The 16,824-nt window shown below is 47.1% G+C and overlaps 1 protein-coding gene across 5 annotated transcripts in view; it reads right to left on the bottom strand.

Moving 5' to 3' along the window:
- The window catches only part of TAOK2 (TAO kinase 2), a 156,573-nt gene that overhangs the window by 94,398 nt on the left and 45,351 nt on the right, over positions 1-16,824 (bottom strand). The window contains exon 1 of one of the 5 annotated variants that reach the window (XM_068243796.1): positions 14,567-14,687. The exons of the other annotated variants lie outside the window; for them this stretch is intronic. The gene's annotated coding sequence lies outside the window, so the exon portion shown is untranslated. Of the gene's footprint in view, positions 1-14,566; positions 14,688-16,824 lie in introns of those variants that run through there. 5 annotated transcript variants of the gene reach the window in all.

The following is a 16,824-nucleotide window of genomic DNA, read 5'->3' as shown; positions in this document are numbered from 1 at the left end:
TCTATTTTGACATTTTTTTTTATGAGTTTGCGTTTTTCAAATTGGCAAGTGTTGTCTTGATTTTTGAAAATAGATACTAGTGGTTAAATAAAACCCTGCGTTTTTCATGCGTTTCTATGCTTTACATTGAAACGCAAAATGCATCATAATCGCACAGACATGCGTTTCAGCTTTTTAAAAACTGGAATGCAGCAATAGAAAAGGCCACCCAAGATTCTGAATTTAAACAGGCTGCACTTAAAGAGAGTCTAAAGCGAGAATAAATCTCGCTTCAGACCTCATAGATAGCAGGGGCACGTGTGCCCCTGCTAAAACGCCGCTATCCCGCGGCTTAACGGGTTAAGCCGCGGGATAGCGGCGTTTTAGCAGGGGCACACATGCCCATGCTAACTATGAGCTCTGAAGCGAGATTTATTCTCGCTTCAGAGTCTCTTTAAAGACAAAAAAAAAGACACTGAAGACAAAAAAAAAAAATTATGATAATGATTTGTATGTGTAGTACAGCTAAGGAATAAAACACTAGGAGCAGAGGCATAAGTCTAATATGGTTTCCAGTACAGGAAGAGTTAAAGCCAATGGGTACCAATGTAAAAATAAAAAAAGTCAGATATTCACCTAAGGAGAGGGAAGGCTCGGTCCTAATGAGCCTTCCCTCTCCTCTCCAGGTGCCCTCGGTGCTGCGCTGGCTCCCCCGTTCGCGTCCGCTGCCGCAGGAACTTCGGAGGTCTTCGGGAGCACTCGGGATTCCGAAGTCGGGCCGCTCCATACTACGTACGCGCGAGCGCGTCATAGAGGGCGCTTGCGCATGCGTACTATGGAGCGGCCCGTCTTCGGGAGCCCGAGTGCTCCCGAAACCTCCCTTCGGCATGCGGAAGTGGCAGTATGTGACCGAACTGGTCGAATGCTGCCACGGGGGATCCTGCGCGGGACCGGGCACCGGGAGAGGAGAGGGAAGGCTCATTAGGACCGAGCCTTCCCTCTCCTTAGGTGAGTATCCGACTTTTTTATTTTTAAAATGGTAAACACTCCCTTTAAGAGACTCAAGTTGTTATCTATGCAAAAAAGCCATTGAGCTCTACAGTCACTGAGCTTTTCAGTCAAGGATTTTCTTTTTCTCTGCCAGAGGACAGGTCAATAGTTCACAGCCTGCTCTGTAAAAAACATTTAGAATGCTGAGTAGTGTGTAAACTGCACATATTACAGAATGATGCAACGTTAGAAAAAAACACTATATACCATAACTGAAAATAAAAATATGAGAATATTTTCTTTGCTGCTATTCTAGTAATTATCTGTACTACACAACCAATTCATTATATCATATATTTTTTCCCGCTTCGGTGTCTCTTTAAGAATCAAACGCATGAGTTTTTGGCAAAAACGCAGCTAGTGGAAAAGGGCCCTAAAACTGAGCTCATGTTAATCAATGGACTGGTTCCCACTTAATGCATTTCTCGCACTCAGAAAAAAAAAAAAAGAGACATCCTGCAGGGTAATTCTGCATATTTTATCAGTTTTGTCTCTCAATTGCATTAGTTGATGTGAAAAAACATGAACGTTTTTCTGCATACAAACAAACAAGGTACGCACAAAATGTGTGCAGAAAAACACGCACAGAAAACTGAAAGACAAGCGTGTCCCCTGCCTTAAAGCGGTATCGTCACCATAAAAATCAAATTTCAACAGCAACTGGTCTGAGTGTATTAACCCTCCTGGCGGTATGAAACATTCCACCAGGAGGCAGCACAGCAGTTTTTTTTTTAAATCATGTAGCGAGCCCAGGGCTCGCTACATGATAGCCGCTGCTCAGCGGCATCCCCCCGCCCGCTTCGTTCGCCTTCGGCGATCTCCGATCAGGAAATCCCGTTCAAAGAACGGGATTTCCTGGAGGGCTTCCCCCGTCCCCATGGCGACGGGGCGGGATGACGTCACCGACGTCATTGGGAGTCCCGATCCACCCCTCGGCGCTGCCTGGCACTGATTGGCCAGGCAGCGCACGGCAGCGCACGGGGTCTGGGGGGGGGCCCCAACGGGTAGCGGCGATCGGGCGCGGGGAGGCGGCGATCAGTGTGCTGGCGCAGCTAGCAAAGTGCTAGCTGCGTCCAGCAAAAAAAATCTGCATACAGAGGCTGGATCTGCCTATACAGCCCAGCGTCTGTTGCTATCCCAAACCCCACTAAGGTCCCCCTGCACTCTGCAATCCCTCAAAAATCACAGCCGTGCTGTGAGGCTGTGTTTACATCTGTAGTGTCAGTCTCAGCTGCTCCCCCACCTCCTGCATAGCTCCGGTTCCTGCCCCCATCCCTTCCCTCCAATCAGCAGGGAGGGAAGGGATGCAGGCGGGGACTGGAGTTCTGCAGGAGGCGGGGAGAGCAGCAGACTGACACTATAGAGATAAACACAGACAGCTCTGACAAGCTGTTTGTCAGCAGCGTGGCTGTGATTTATGAGGGATTGCAGAGTGCAGGGGGACCTTAGGGGGCTTTGGGATAGCAACAGAGGCTGGGCTGTATAGGCAGATCCAGCCTCTGTATGCTGATAATATTCTTCAAACCCACCTCGGGTTCTCTTTAAGTGATAAAAATGCTAATCCTGCATTCAAAACTTGCAAAACTTTTTCTGCTGTTATGGTTTGGAGTGATCCCATACTTTAGGAGCACTGGCCCTTTAGTAGTCCGTGCCAAACAGTTGCATGCTGGGAGTTCTTTTTATCTATAATATATTCTCTCTCTTACCTTTATTTCCCTGCCTAGCTGCTTATCAGAAACACCATCTGATCACTTGTGTTTACAAGCAAGGCTGAGGTGACTCAGCGATTGGAGGATAAAACAGTGCAGTTCCTAGTATACACCTCAGTGGGAGTGTCTGAAGACTCTGGGAGGAGGGCAGCTAATGAATACACAATGAGCAAGAGAAGGGAGGGGAGAAAACAAGAGTCAGGGAGGATATGATGTCAGCATTAGCTTGGCAAGATGGCCACTGCCTAGAATAGGATTTTCTGCTTTTCCTTTATAAAATTCACAGGAATAATTTACGTGGATAGCACAATACATCTGTTATGTAAGTCGAAGTAGTATTTATCTACTTATATATGTGGTTTTTATTTCTAGGTTAGCATGGGTGTCGCTTGTTCTTTAAAAGAATGGTTTATCAGCCCACATTGCCTGGCTGTCTTGTGGAGCCTCTGTCTGTAATACATTAGCCATAGACCCTGAACTGGCATGCAGATCAGGTGTTTCTGACTGAAGTCTGACTGGATTAGCTGCATGCTTGTTTCTGGTGTGATTCAGACACTAATGCAGCCAAATAGATCAGCAAGATAACCAGGCAACTGGTATGGTTTAATAAATAAATAATTAAATAATAAGGAAATAAATATGGCAGCCTCCATATCCCTCTCACTTCAGATGCCCTTGAAATGCTGTGGATCATTTAAATAAAATGCTTTCTTTCGATCTGAACAATCTTATCATAAATATGATTGCTTGCTTAAACGTGCAGAATTAAAAGCACCTTTAATTGGGTTCACTTCTACTTGGAGTACAAAATAATCAACTATCATAAAATTCAACTGAAGTTTCTGCACAATCAGTTCTCATAAGCCTCATCTACACGGGTAGATGAGGCGGCGATCCGGTGGCTCGATTAGCCACCGGATCGCCACTTCCGCATCCCCGCCGCGTCCCTGCTCGCCGCGTGTGCGCCGATTAGATACCCGCTCGTCTCCACGCCGCTTATCTTCCGCTCGATTCCCTGCCATTGTCCCCTCGCGGGGATCGAGCAGGGAATCGGCGGTGGGGAGATCCGTTCTGTTGGATCTTATCAATCGAGCCGCATCAGCGGCTCGATTGATACGCCACATCGCCGCCTCATCCACCCTTGTAGATGAGGCTTTAGATTAGAGCTTCATTCAATTGGCCAGATGTCAGCCGCTGAATGTATGAGGCAGATTCCATCATTTCATCTAAGGGACCGAATTCAATTCACTTTTTCTCCTACGTTTTCTACTACTACTACTTTTTAAAATTAACTTTTCAGTATTGTCACATGCATTATATTCTTCATGCTCGCTGGTGGCTTAAACAGCATTTTATTGATAAGGGGCAAAAGTATCACCTAGCAGAAAACTTAGAAGAAAAAGTATCATGAGGAGTCTATAGCAGAGATGGAACAATTAAAGGGGAACTGAAGTGAGGGCCTGGTGCACACCAGAGCGGTTCTGGAGCGTTTTTTAAAACGCTTGCAGGGGGAAAACCGCTTGGCTAATGAAAGTGAATGGGATGGTGCACACCAGAGTGGCTCGTTTTTCCATAAACGCAAACTCAGGGGCTGCAGCATTTTTTAGATTTAATGTTAAAGTATAGGAAAGTGGAAAACCGCTCTGAAAAGCGCTAGATCAGAGCGGGTTTTCCAGGCGTTTTTGTTACAGCAGCTGTTCAGTAACAGCTTTTACTGTAACAATATTTGAAATCTGCTGCACAAAACGCTCCAAAAACCGCCAGGCATGTTCAGAAAACCTCTCTAAACATGCCTAGAACCGTTCTGAAATCTGCTTCAAAAACCTCTAGCGTTTTGCAGATCTGCTAGAGGTGTTTGGTGTGCACTGGGCCTGAGAGGGATCTGGAGGCTGACATTTATCTCATTTTTCAAAAAAATGCTGATTGCCCGACTGTCCTGCTGATCCTGTGTCTCTAATACTTTTAGCCAAATTGTATTGTGCTTTTTCAGACTTTTACAACAGTGCTTGGCCCAAACATCAACTGATGCAGAGGCAGAGATAACCCCCCCCCCCCCCACCACCACCACCACAAGCATACGAGAATAGGTAAACTGTCAACACCATCCCAGCCCCTTCCAGAGTATTTCCTTAGTCTAGAGCAGTGTTTCTCAACATTTTGTTCGTATGTACCCCTATTAACAAGTACCCCCTAGCATAGTAAACATTACCACAAGTAACCCCTTGACAAATACATATTTAATCGTTGTACATGATAATTGGTTCTAAACAATTTCCAAACTTTTACTATTGCTTTTAATTAGCTAAAACACCAATTTGGTGTTTAAAAAAGATTTATCATTTTCTAAAACTCAAAATTTGTTATTCTTGGTTAAGTATATGAAACCTGAGTACCCCCTGGAACCATCAGATGTACCCCCCGGGGTACACGTGCCACATGTTGAGAACCTAGGGTCACTCTAGAGCAATACCTTGGGTCTCAAGCCACCTTGAACAAAGGTCCGTTATTTTATTCTTAGTGCCAGTGTGGCCCGGGCCTTTTAAGGCCTGGTGCACACCAGAGGAGTTTTTCTGAGCGTTTTGAGTTTTTAAATCTGCTGCTAATGTTATCCTATGTGTCTGCGCACACTGGAGCAATGAGGTTTTGTAAAAAACCCCATAGCATTACATTGGGAAGAGCTTTTAGAGGTTTCAAAAGCTCTTCCCAATGTAATGCTATGGGTTTTTTTTTACAAAACCTCATTGCTCCAGTGTGCACAGACACATAGGATAACATTAGCAGCAGATTTAAAAATTCAAAACGCTCAGAAAAACTCCTCTGGTGTGCACCAGGCCTAAGAGATGGTCAAAAACATGCTAGATCAGAAGCTATAAGACTCGGTTTCTACTGCAAATCAGCAACAAAACCCCCATCTTTCTCTCCTGTGCATTTGTTATGCATTTTTTCTTTATGTGATTGCAACGTGGCTGAATGGAGTACTGGTTAAGGGCTCTGCCTTTGACATGGGAGACCAGGGTTCGAATCCTGGCTAGGGTCGGTACCTATTCAGTAAGGAGTTCAAGGCAAGACTCCCTAACACTGCAGGGTGGCCTCTTGAGCGCATCCCTGTGGCTTGCAGCTCTTGAGCGCTTTGAGTCCGACAGGAGAAAAGCGCTATATAAATGTTCAGATTATTATTATTATTATTATTATTATTATAACGTCCTATTCTGATGTACTCAATATGGAGGAAACACTGTCACACAAGCATGCAGCATGTTTACCAACCACAACGCATCTCATCAGTGGGACAATAAACATGGCAGCAAAACTGTACCGGTTCCACGTATATTTCAACATAAAATGAATACAACTAAGGTAATAGGTTAAAAATGGCCCATTTGTCAGATAATAGCCATAATTAAGTATTTCTCTGCTGTGAGAATAAAGCCCATTGTGTGGCTGTTTCCCTATTGTGACGTCCAGCTGAGCAGTTATGCAGCCTGACGATATACACAAATGTTACCGATATATAATATTTAACCAGTTCACAGGAGCGTAAACACAAATCAGTATCGTCAGCTCTAGTACCAGTTTACAAAAATGTACGCGGCTCAACAAAGAATTTCAAATATTCCTACATTAGACGCTTGGCGCTTAGAAACCGTTATCAGGGCTGTGCTGTAGTATTCTATTCCACACATACAGTCCCTGCAGATCTGTTGTGAATTCACCGACAACTCTGCATACATTGAACACAGTAGTACGGTCACTTGCAAACCACTGATATGCGAAAATCACTTTGTACTTTTTCTAATTTTTTGCGCTAAAAATAGTTTGCGCATCTGAAAGAATTTTTATTTTTTTTTTACACCATGAAAATTATTGCAATTGCAAATATGAAAATACAATTGCATAATTACATAGTTAATTGGGTTGAAAAAAGACATACGGTATGTCCATCGAGTTCAACCAGAAAAAGTACAACACCAGCCTGCTCCCTCACATGTCCCTGTTGATCCAGAGGAAGGAGAAAAACCCTTATGCTGGGAATACACGGTAAGTTTTTGTACCGTGTATCGAGCCGTTGGATAGATTCCGTCGCGTCCCGGATCGAATCCCGCTCGTCCCCGCGGCGCTTCCTTATCTTTCGCTCGTTTCTTCCTTCGTCCTGCCCGCCGGTATCGAGCGCGGTATCGATCCAGCGGGGTATCGGACACGTCGGATATTATCAATCGAGCCATCAGCGGCTCGATTGATAAAAAACGCATCATGTATGCCCAGCATTATAAGGCATGGTCCAATTAGCCATGGGAAAAAATTCCTTCCCCACAGACGCCAATCAGATAAAATCCCTGGATCAACACCATTGAGCATTACCTATTAATTGTAGCCATGGATGTCTTTCAATGCACGGAAAGCATCTGAGCCCCCTTTAAATGCAGATCTAGAATTTGTCATAACTACTTCCTGTGGCAATGCATCCCACATCTTTATCACTATATTTTCACGAATATTTTCTGGAAATTGAAAATAGCATTTTCGATACAAAAATGGCAAAGATTTGTAAGCAACACTGTTGCAAACCTCGTTCAGATCCAGTCCATGAATAATTGGTAAATAAGAGGATTCCCCTGATTTTCCCTGCAGATTCAGCATAGCTGCACACTGTTCTCAGATGCAGCAAGAGTTGGCTCGCCCAAGGCCACGTAGGTGCTTGCCTACAAGTGTCGGCTGCATTCACCTCTGATTGGTTCGGATTCAGTTTGAGCAACTTAAGTCTGGTACACACCTTCAATTATTAATGGCCGGAGATGGTTCAATTTTACTACCTCCATGTAGCGTGTGGGCCAACAGATGTTGAATACTATGAACAGATAATGTAGGTAGGTCTGTATTTATTTAACCTGGGAGCACCCAGATTCTCAGATTCCCTTCACAAACCAGTGCTTTAGCTGTGCAAATGTGGTAGTCGCATCGCCGCTCTCCTGAAAACTAAATAAAAGTCAAAATCCTTACAACTGGGTCATTAAGCTCCCCAGATAACAGGATAGTGCTAAAAGTTAAAAAGATCATAACTGTGGAAGCTGAATGAACCAGACTTTATGTCACACAGACATGGCTGATGTTCGCACTCCACATTGGAACTGCAGGCCTTACACTGAAAATAAGTTCATAAGTTCAATACTAGTTTGTCAGGTTTAAGTAGAAACTTTCACTATAAGGCTACCTGGCTCCTAAGATCTCTCCAGGGTGGCGAATGGCCAGACAACCACATCTATGTTCACTTCAACACATTTAACCACTGGTGACTATTAGGCCCCGCCCAACTGAAAAAAAGAAACGTGCGAAAGCATAGAAACATGCAGTCAATTTTCATGCTTTTTTATATCTAGTGGTCTGTGCATATGCTCACAAGGCGGTGTGCAGAAGTGCAAAGGCTTCCCATGGCAGATGGCATGTGGCTGTGGTTCTTTGCGGATCTGCAATCGCAGAAAATGGGAACAGCTGAGCCAGACGGGAAGAGGGCCTTAAGTTAGCCATATTTACTTGATTCTCCATCGAGCGATTAAGCGATGGACTTTATTGGATGATCAACTACAGCGTGGTTGACTATTGCAGGGCTGTGGCGTGGGTACAAAAATCATTCTACTCCAACTCTGACTCTTCAGTTTATGAAACCACCAACTCTGACTCCATGTACCCAACATTTCTCTGACTCCTCAACTGACTCCTCCTCCACAGCCCTTGCATGGCTATGGAGTGGGTACAAAAATCATCCAACTAACGCCTCCGCTTATGAAACCATGACACCAACTCCACAGCCCTACTTTATTGAGTAGTTAACCAATGGCCCACACATTGCAAGCATTGCAAGCAAGCCAGATTCATGCAATTCACCTTCACTAACTGATCTGGATGATGCTGTGCCTCCAGCTCTGAAACCAAAACTTGATTGATTCTGTGTCGATCAAAATCATGTGAACAGCAGCCCGATCCTTTACTCAACTGATACTCTCCATCCTGCCCTAGTGCGTAGATTGGTCAATTTCAAACATTAGATTTTTATTGGGTTTTTGTACATTTACAAACATACATTGCAACTGAAGCTATAGAACAATTGCTTTAACAATTTGAAGTCAACATATTTCTATTAAGTACATGTGACTGATAAATCATATTAATCACTGAGTCAACAATATCTGTAACACGTATATAAAAAAACGTATCTAAATATAGATTGATATGTTGAGTCTATCCTGTCAGAGCTGCATTCACTTGGCCACGGGCTGCAGCTCTAGCAGATGCATTTTAACCTCCCTGGTGTTCTGAAACATTGCGGCGCATGGCCGCTGGAGGGTTTTTTGAAGGTATTTTTTTTAACATGTAGCTAGCCTATCGATAGCTACATGCTTCCCCCCTCCCTGCGGCGTCCTCCCGTACCCTCCGATCGCTGCTGGTGCCATTAAACAGGAAATCCCGTTCTGAACGGGATTTCCTGTATGGGCTTCCCCTGTCTCCATGGCGACAATCGCGATGATGTCATGACGTCAGGGGGAGTCCCGATCCGCCCCATAGCGCAGCCTGGCTGTGATTGGCCAGGCTGCGCAAGGGGTCTGTGGGGGGGGGGGGCTCTTTCTCGGCGGTGAGTGGCGGAGGCGATCGAAACAAACACGCAGCTAGAAAGATTGTAAAATCTTTCCTCTCCCTGATTTACATTCTGACATTTATTACATGGTTACATTGTAAAGTTATTTCCCACAATGCAACAAGGTTCACAGACCTGAAACTGCCAAGAGTACCACGGTCCTCAGAGTTTCTTGTGGGAGGGGTTTCATCACAATATCAGTCATACAGAACCCCCTGATGGTCTGTTTGTGAAAAGGAATAGATTTCTCATGTAAAAAGGGGGTATCAAATACTGATTGGGATAAAGTTCAATTCTTGGTCACAGTTTCCCTTTAAAGAGAACCTGTACTGAGTAACAATATTTAAAATAAACAAATGAGGTAACTTCAAATGAACATTACATAGTTACCTTGCCATCAGTTCCACTCAGAAGCTCACCATTTTCTTCTGACAATGATCCCTTCCAGTTCTGACAATATTTTGTCAGAACTGAAATATATCAGTTGCTGTCAGGTATAGCTGAGTGGACAACTGATGTGGCCAGTAATGTCCATGTTTCTCTATGGCTCAAATGGGCGATGTTACAGTTTAACTGTGTGCTGACCAGAAAGCTGTTATGGGTAATGGCCATTTTCAAAATGGAGGAGGGAAAATTCCCTTGACCACAGTGAACAAATAGGACGCGGGACAGGAGAAAGACACTGAGGAGTAGACTACATGGAAGGTAAGTATGACTTGCGTATGCTTATTTTGACTTAATTTTCAGTTCAGGTTTTCTTTAAAGAGAAACTCCGACCAAGAATTGAACTTTATCAGTAGCGGATACCCTCTTATACATGAGAAATCTATTCCTTTTTACAAACAGACCATCAGGGGGCGCTGTATGACTGATATTGTGGTGAAACCCCTCCCATAAGAAGCTCTGAGGACCGTGGTACTCCTGGCAGTTTCATGTCTGTGAACCCTGTTGCATTGTGGGAAATAACTGTTTACAGCTGTTTCCAACTGCCAAAAAAGCATGCAGCAGCTACTTCACCTGCCAACAGTAAAAATGTCACCATGTAATAAATGTCAGAATGTAAATCAAGGAATTAAAAGATTTTACAATGGGCAAACACTGACTAAATTATTTATACATAATTATTGTAAAAATGAAACACTTTTTTTATTACATTATTTTCACTGGAGTTCCTCTTTAAGCCTACAAAAAAAAAAATATAAGAGTTTTACTCACCTGGGGCATCTACCAGCTCCCTGCAGCCATCCTGTGCCCACACAGTCTCTCTCCGATCCTCCTGTCCCTGCCGCCAGCTAGCCTCATTTTCGGCCGGCAGGCTTACTGCGCCTGCGCAGGCCTGGCCACACGTCCCCTTCTACGCGTTCCCATCCACAATAGCACCCTGCGCAGGACGCTATTGCGGATGGGAACAGGTAGAAGACTATGCGTGGCCACGCCTGTCGGCAAAGTGTAAGTAGCTGGCGGTGGGGGACAGGAGGATCCGAGCGAGACTGCGAGGGCACCGGATAGCTGCAGGGGCTGCCAGAAGCCCCAGGAGAGTAAAACTGATTTTTTTTTTGGTAGGCTTGTCTTAAAGAGAACCCGAGGTGTGTTTAAAGAATGTTATCTGCATACAGAGGCTGGATCTGCCTATACAGCCCAGCCTCTGTTGCTATCCCAAACCCCACTAAGGTCCCCCTGCACTCTGCAATCCCTCATAAATCACAGCCATGCTGTGAGGCTCTGTTTACATCTGTAGTGTCAGTCTCAGCTGCTCCCCCGCCTCCTGCAGAGCTCCAGTCCCTGCCCCCGTCCCTTCCCTCCAATCAGCAGGGAGGGAAGGGATGCAGGCGGGGACTGGAGTTCTGCAGGAGGCGGGGAGAGCAGCAGACTGACACTATAGAGATAAACACAGCCAGCTCTGACAAGCTGTTTATCAGCAGCATGGCTGTGATTTATGAGGGATTGTAGAGTGCGAGGGGACCTTAGGGGGGTTTGGGATAGCAACAGAGACTGGGCTGTATAGGCAGATCCAGCCTCTGTATGCAGATAATATTCTTCAAACCCACCTCGGGTTCTCTTTAACTAATGGCCAGTGTTTAGCTCCTCATCTTCAGCCCTGTCCAATTATGACTGCCCCATCACATGACTGCTATTCCATCTGCCCCTTTCTGTCCCCAAACTGGTTTACTTTTACACAGTTGTATGCAGCTTAAAAAATGGACCAATCAATGCAGTAGTTCTAGTTTAGTCTGTTTCCAAGTTGCACAAATGTAACTGACCATGCCTACCACTCATATTACCTCTTCCTCCTCTCACATGGCAACTCTTTAGATCTTTCCTTTCTGTCACATGACCGCTATAGACCTACCCCTCCTGTCACATGACCACTCTAGACCTCTCCCTTCTGTCACATAACCCACTCACCTTTTGATTGGCCAATGACTGGGCATGTTTACCACCTCCATGTAGTATAAGAGCTTACCTGACACAATCTGCTCATAGTATTGAGTATCTGTTGGCCTTCATACTATGTGGAGGTGGTAAAATTGACCAATCACAATTGAATGTGTGTGTAGACTAAACAGAAGAGTACAAGTCTGGTGACCTCCTCCTCCCCATGTAACTGTGCAATGAAGTCATAAAAAGCCTGAGGGTCAGAGGCACCATCTCAGGGCAGGGGTCAGGGTATACGGTTTATGTGAAGTGAGGGCGTGAGACCAATAGGTTAGCCCCTGGTACCTGCAGAGGGGTGGAAATACTGGATGGCCATAGAGGAGAATACTCCTCTCTCCCCCAGAACCCCTCCCCCCCTAGCATAACCGTAATCCTACCTAATAAAAGTCCTGGGATCTGCGCTGTGTCAGACCCACCTCCTTACTCTAATTTTCATAAAAGCTATGGATTTGGTTCAAAAAGCATCCAACTCCTCCGTTTATTTAAACCACCAACTCAGACTCCAGGTACCCAAAACGACTCAGACTCTTCAACTTTGAACTGACTCCACAGCCCTGCTTGCTATGCTCATTTAATGCATACAGACTCCTTGTCAAAGGCAGATATAACCATTAAGTGTCTGCAGCAAGAATCACACAAAGATTAGCTTGTCTGTTTCCCCAATTTAAAAACAGCAGAGCAGCCACCATCATACACAGATGGACTCTGCAGCTCTAGTCAGCGAAGGTGAGAGGACACAGTAGGTTTGCAATCAGCAAAGCGATATTCCAGTGGATTAGGACTAGCAGCACTGAGATGGCATCAGTGGCTACAGTAGCCAAATCGCAATCGCTGCGGGAAATTGCAGCCCGTAGCGGGTCCCAGCCCATTTTGTGGCCTGTAGTGTAGTGAGTCCCAGCCACTTCCGCGGCCCGTAGTAGATCCCAGCCACTTTTGTGGTCCATAGCGGGGTCCCAGCCACTTCCGCAGCCCGTAGTAGATCCCAACCACTTCCGCTGCCTGTAGTGTAGTGGGTGCCAGCCACTTCCGCAGCATATAGTATAGTGGGCTCCAGCCACTTTCACGGCCCATAGCGGATCCCAGCCACTTCCATGGTCCGTAGAGGGCCTCAACCACTTCCGCGGCCTGTAGCTGGGTCCCAGGCACAAAGAAGGAAGATGCCACTCTGGGAGACACTAAAGGACCAAGGCTAGACGCACACGTGGGAGTAATTCTGGTAGCGTCAAACGCAAAGCACCTGGCTTGTCTTTTTATGGGCCTCAGAACATTCCACACTTATTCTGCATTAATTAGTATTTTCACTTCTGTCTCTACTGCACGTCAGAAAAACAAAACACCCTGCTGCATGTATTCAGTTTGCACATGCTGCAAGCGTGTATAACTTGCTGTATAGGTACCACCTCTGACTCCTATGTGCCACCACTGAGCCCCTGTGCCACCACTGAGCCCCTGTGCCACCACTGAGCCCCTGTGACCCCTATGTGCCACCTCTGTCCTCCTGTGACCACTATGTGCCACCTCTGTCCTCCTGTGACCACTATGTGCCACCTCTGTCCTCCTGTGACCACTATGTACCACCTCTGACCCTTGGTGAATTCTATATGCCACCTCTGTCCCCCAGTAACTCAAGTGCCCCTCTGTGCCATCTCTTCCCCCTTTGCCTCTAGTTTCCCCCACACCCTCTCCTGACCCATTTCCCCTTCTGTGCTGCTCTGGGCCTCCTGAACCCCATGCCTCTTTGTTCCTTTCTGTGCCTTTTCCCTATCCACCTGTGCCCTGTTCTCACCTCCGACAATGTCCCACGCTGTTCCAGGAGGTTCTCAAACGTCTCCATCCCATCACAGCTATTATGGAAACAAGGTCATCTCTCTGAGTCCTGGCATCTGTACCGGCAGGTTATTAAGTCGAACGTTCGTAAACTAGAGACTACCTGTATGCCTTACTGTCCCTGCAAACGCACACATTGTCGGGTAATCTTACTCCCGACAGGATCCGTCACTCCGCAACCCATGTGAACAGAACAGAAACATCATTGCATTGGAATGCAATCGTATTGTCGGTTGTGATGGAGCACATTGTGAAAAGGACCCCAAAACTACTTTGAGGCATCTCTGGAATGTCAGGAATGTGAACAGGCCTGCGGAGAACCCCTTTAATGCATTCTGATCAGGCAGCCATCTATGGGCCGTACGTGACAAGACTGTACAATTCGGTATCTTCTCAATGAAACAAGATGCAGCTTACGGAGGGACCCCACTAATTATTTCACGGCTTCATTACACGCGTGTGTGTGGTGTGTGTGTGCGCAAACCTTACAGAGGACAACATACAGGGACAGCCTTGCATGAAGCACAGTAACATGGTGAGGCAGGAGATATTGTTTTGGCATCGACTGGGAAGGAAGGAAGGGGGGGGGGGGGGTCAGAAGGGATCATTCATACTAGAAAAAAAAAAACAGGTTCTCATCTAAAAGGCAAATTTCCCCAAAAATAGGAAGAATTAGCTGACGAGAAAGGATTGGGGGGGGGGGGGGGGGGGGGGGAAATAATCTGTTTGTTGATGATGCTGGAACCACAAGGGGTATATAAATGACAGTCGGGTTGGAGGGGGACATCCAGCAATTAAAGGGTGCATCCGAAATCACGCAGTTTCGGTAAGGGGTTATTAACACACTGAAAAAAGGGGTGAAAAAAAAAAAACGGGGGGAGTCGGTCACAACAGAGGACACTTAAAGAAGGTGTTAAAATATAAATGCAATGGTTACCCCATTATGTCCTTTCCTGCCACAATCCAGATTTAACTCTTTGCTTGCTGTGTGTCATCCTAGGTACATATAGTGCGGAGTTAGCACATCCCCGACCAGGTAGATTTATCCCGAGCATTAACCCCTCTCTGGCCAAGGAGCAGCAGCACATTTATAGAGCAGGGAAGTGACAGATGCTGACGGCTCCAAGTGCTCAGCTCAGCAGCCACCTCCTCCTCTGCTGACAGCCCTGGATACAGGTCTCCTATTGGTTCTCACCCAGAGGGGCAGGAGAGAGGAGCCAGGAGGAGCAGTCATGCCCCCCTGCAGCCTCCTATAGCCCCCTGCCTTATGCCAGGACACAGCAGAGATCACCCGGTGATAAATATACACATCGCGGGCACCGATCTGCAACAGCAGGTGACCAAAAAGGGGGCTCACCTGAAGAGGAGCTCACAGCACATTATACCCCCATAGCAAACAGCAGCAGCCCTCCAGATGCCTCAACTACGTCATAACCCGTTCTGTGATTGCTACTAACCCAACAGCCTTCAAATCTCCCCCCAGCTCTAATCACTGATCTATATCATACCCGGTGTTCCACCTGCTACTGACCCAACATCCTCCCGGCCTCTCCCCAGCCCTAATTCACTGATCTACATCATGCCCAGTCCTACACCTATTACCAACGCTACTCCCTCCTAGACCCCCCCCCCATATCACTTATCTGCGTCATAACCGGTTCTGTGATTACTACTGACCCAACAGCCTTCCAATCTCCCCCCACAAGCTCAAATCACTGATCTATATCATACCCGGTGTTTCACCTGCTACTGGCCCAATTGCCTCCCGGCCTCTCTCCAGCCCTAATCACTGAGCTATATCATACCAGTCCTCCACCTGCTACCGACGCTACTACCCTCCTAGCCTCTCCCTGCCCATATCACTGAACTGCATCATACTCTGCCCTTCTACTGACCCAACACCCTCCCTGCTCTCCCCAGCCCTAATCACTGATCTATATCATACCCAGTCCTCCACCTGCTACTGATCCAGCACCCACCCAGCCCCAATCCCGGATCTATGCCATAACCTGATCCAACACCCTCCCTGCCCCAATCACTAATCTATATCATACCCAGTCCTCCACCTGCTACTGATCCAGCACCCACCCAGCCCCCAATCACGGATCTATGCCATAACCTGATCCAACACCCTCCCTGCCCCAATCACTAATCTATATCATACCCAGTCCTCCACCTGCTACTGATCCAGCACCCACCCAGCCCCAATCACGGATCTATGCCATAACCTGACCTCCACCTGCTACTGACTAAGCTTCCTCCTCCCTTCCCCCCCCCCCCCCACACACACACACATCACTGATCTACATCACACCCTGACCTCCACCTGCTACTGATCCACCACCCTCCCAGCCCCCCTCCCCACCACCATATCACTGATCTACATCACACCCTGACCTCCACCTGCTAATGAGCCACCAGCCCCCCACCACCCCCATATCACTGATCTACATCACACCCTGACCTCCACCTGCTACAGATCCACCACCCTCCCAGACCCCCACCATATCACTGATCTACATCACACCCAGACCGCCACCTGCTACTGATCCACCACCTTCCCAGACCGCCCCCCCCACCACCATCACACCACTGATCTACATCACACCCTGACCTCCACCTGCTACTGATCCCCACCACCCTCCCAACCCCCACCACCACATCACTGATCTACATCACACCCTGACCTCCACCTGCTACTGATCCACCACCCTCCCAGCCCCAATCACTGATCTATGTCATACCCTGACCTCCACCTGCTACTGATCCACCACCCTCCCAGCCCCCCCCCTCCCCCACCATATCACTGATCTACATCACACCCTGACCTCTACCTGCTACTGATCCACCACCCTCCCAACCCAAATCACGGTTAGTCATACCCTGACCGCCACCTGCTACTGACCCACCACCCTCCCAGCCCCCCCCCCCCCCTCCTCACCACCACCATATATCACGGATCTACATCACACCCTAACCTCCACCCTCTTAGCCTTAATCACTGATCCATGTCATACCCTGCCCTCTACTTGCTACTGATCCACCACCCTCCCAGCCCCCCATTACCACATCACTGATCTACATCACACCCTGACCACCACCTGCTACTGATCCACCACCCTCCCAGCCCTAATCACTGATAGTCATACCCTGACCGCCACCTGCTACTGATCCTCCACCCTCCCAGCCCCAATC

This window comes from Hyperolius riggenbachi, chromosome 7 (genome assembly GCF_040937935.1).
Source record: "Hyperolius riggenbachi isolate aHypRig1 chromosome 7, aHypRig1.pri, whole genome shotgun sequence".
Classification (NCBI taxonomy): domain Eukaryota; kingdom Metazoa; phylum Chordata; class Amphibia; order Anura; family Hyperoliidae; genus Hyperolius; species Hyperolius riggenbachi.
The sequence above is the reverse complement of the archived record's forward strand: the minus strand, read 5'-3'. Positions and strand labels throughout refer to the sequence as shown.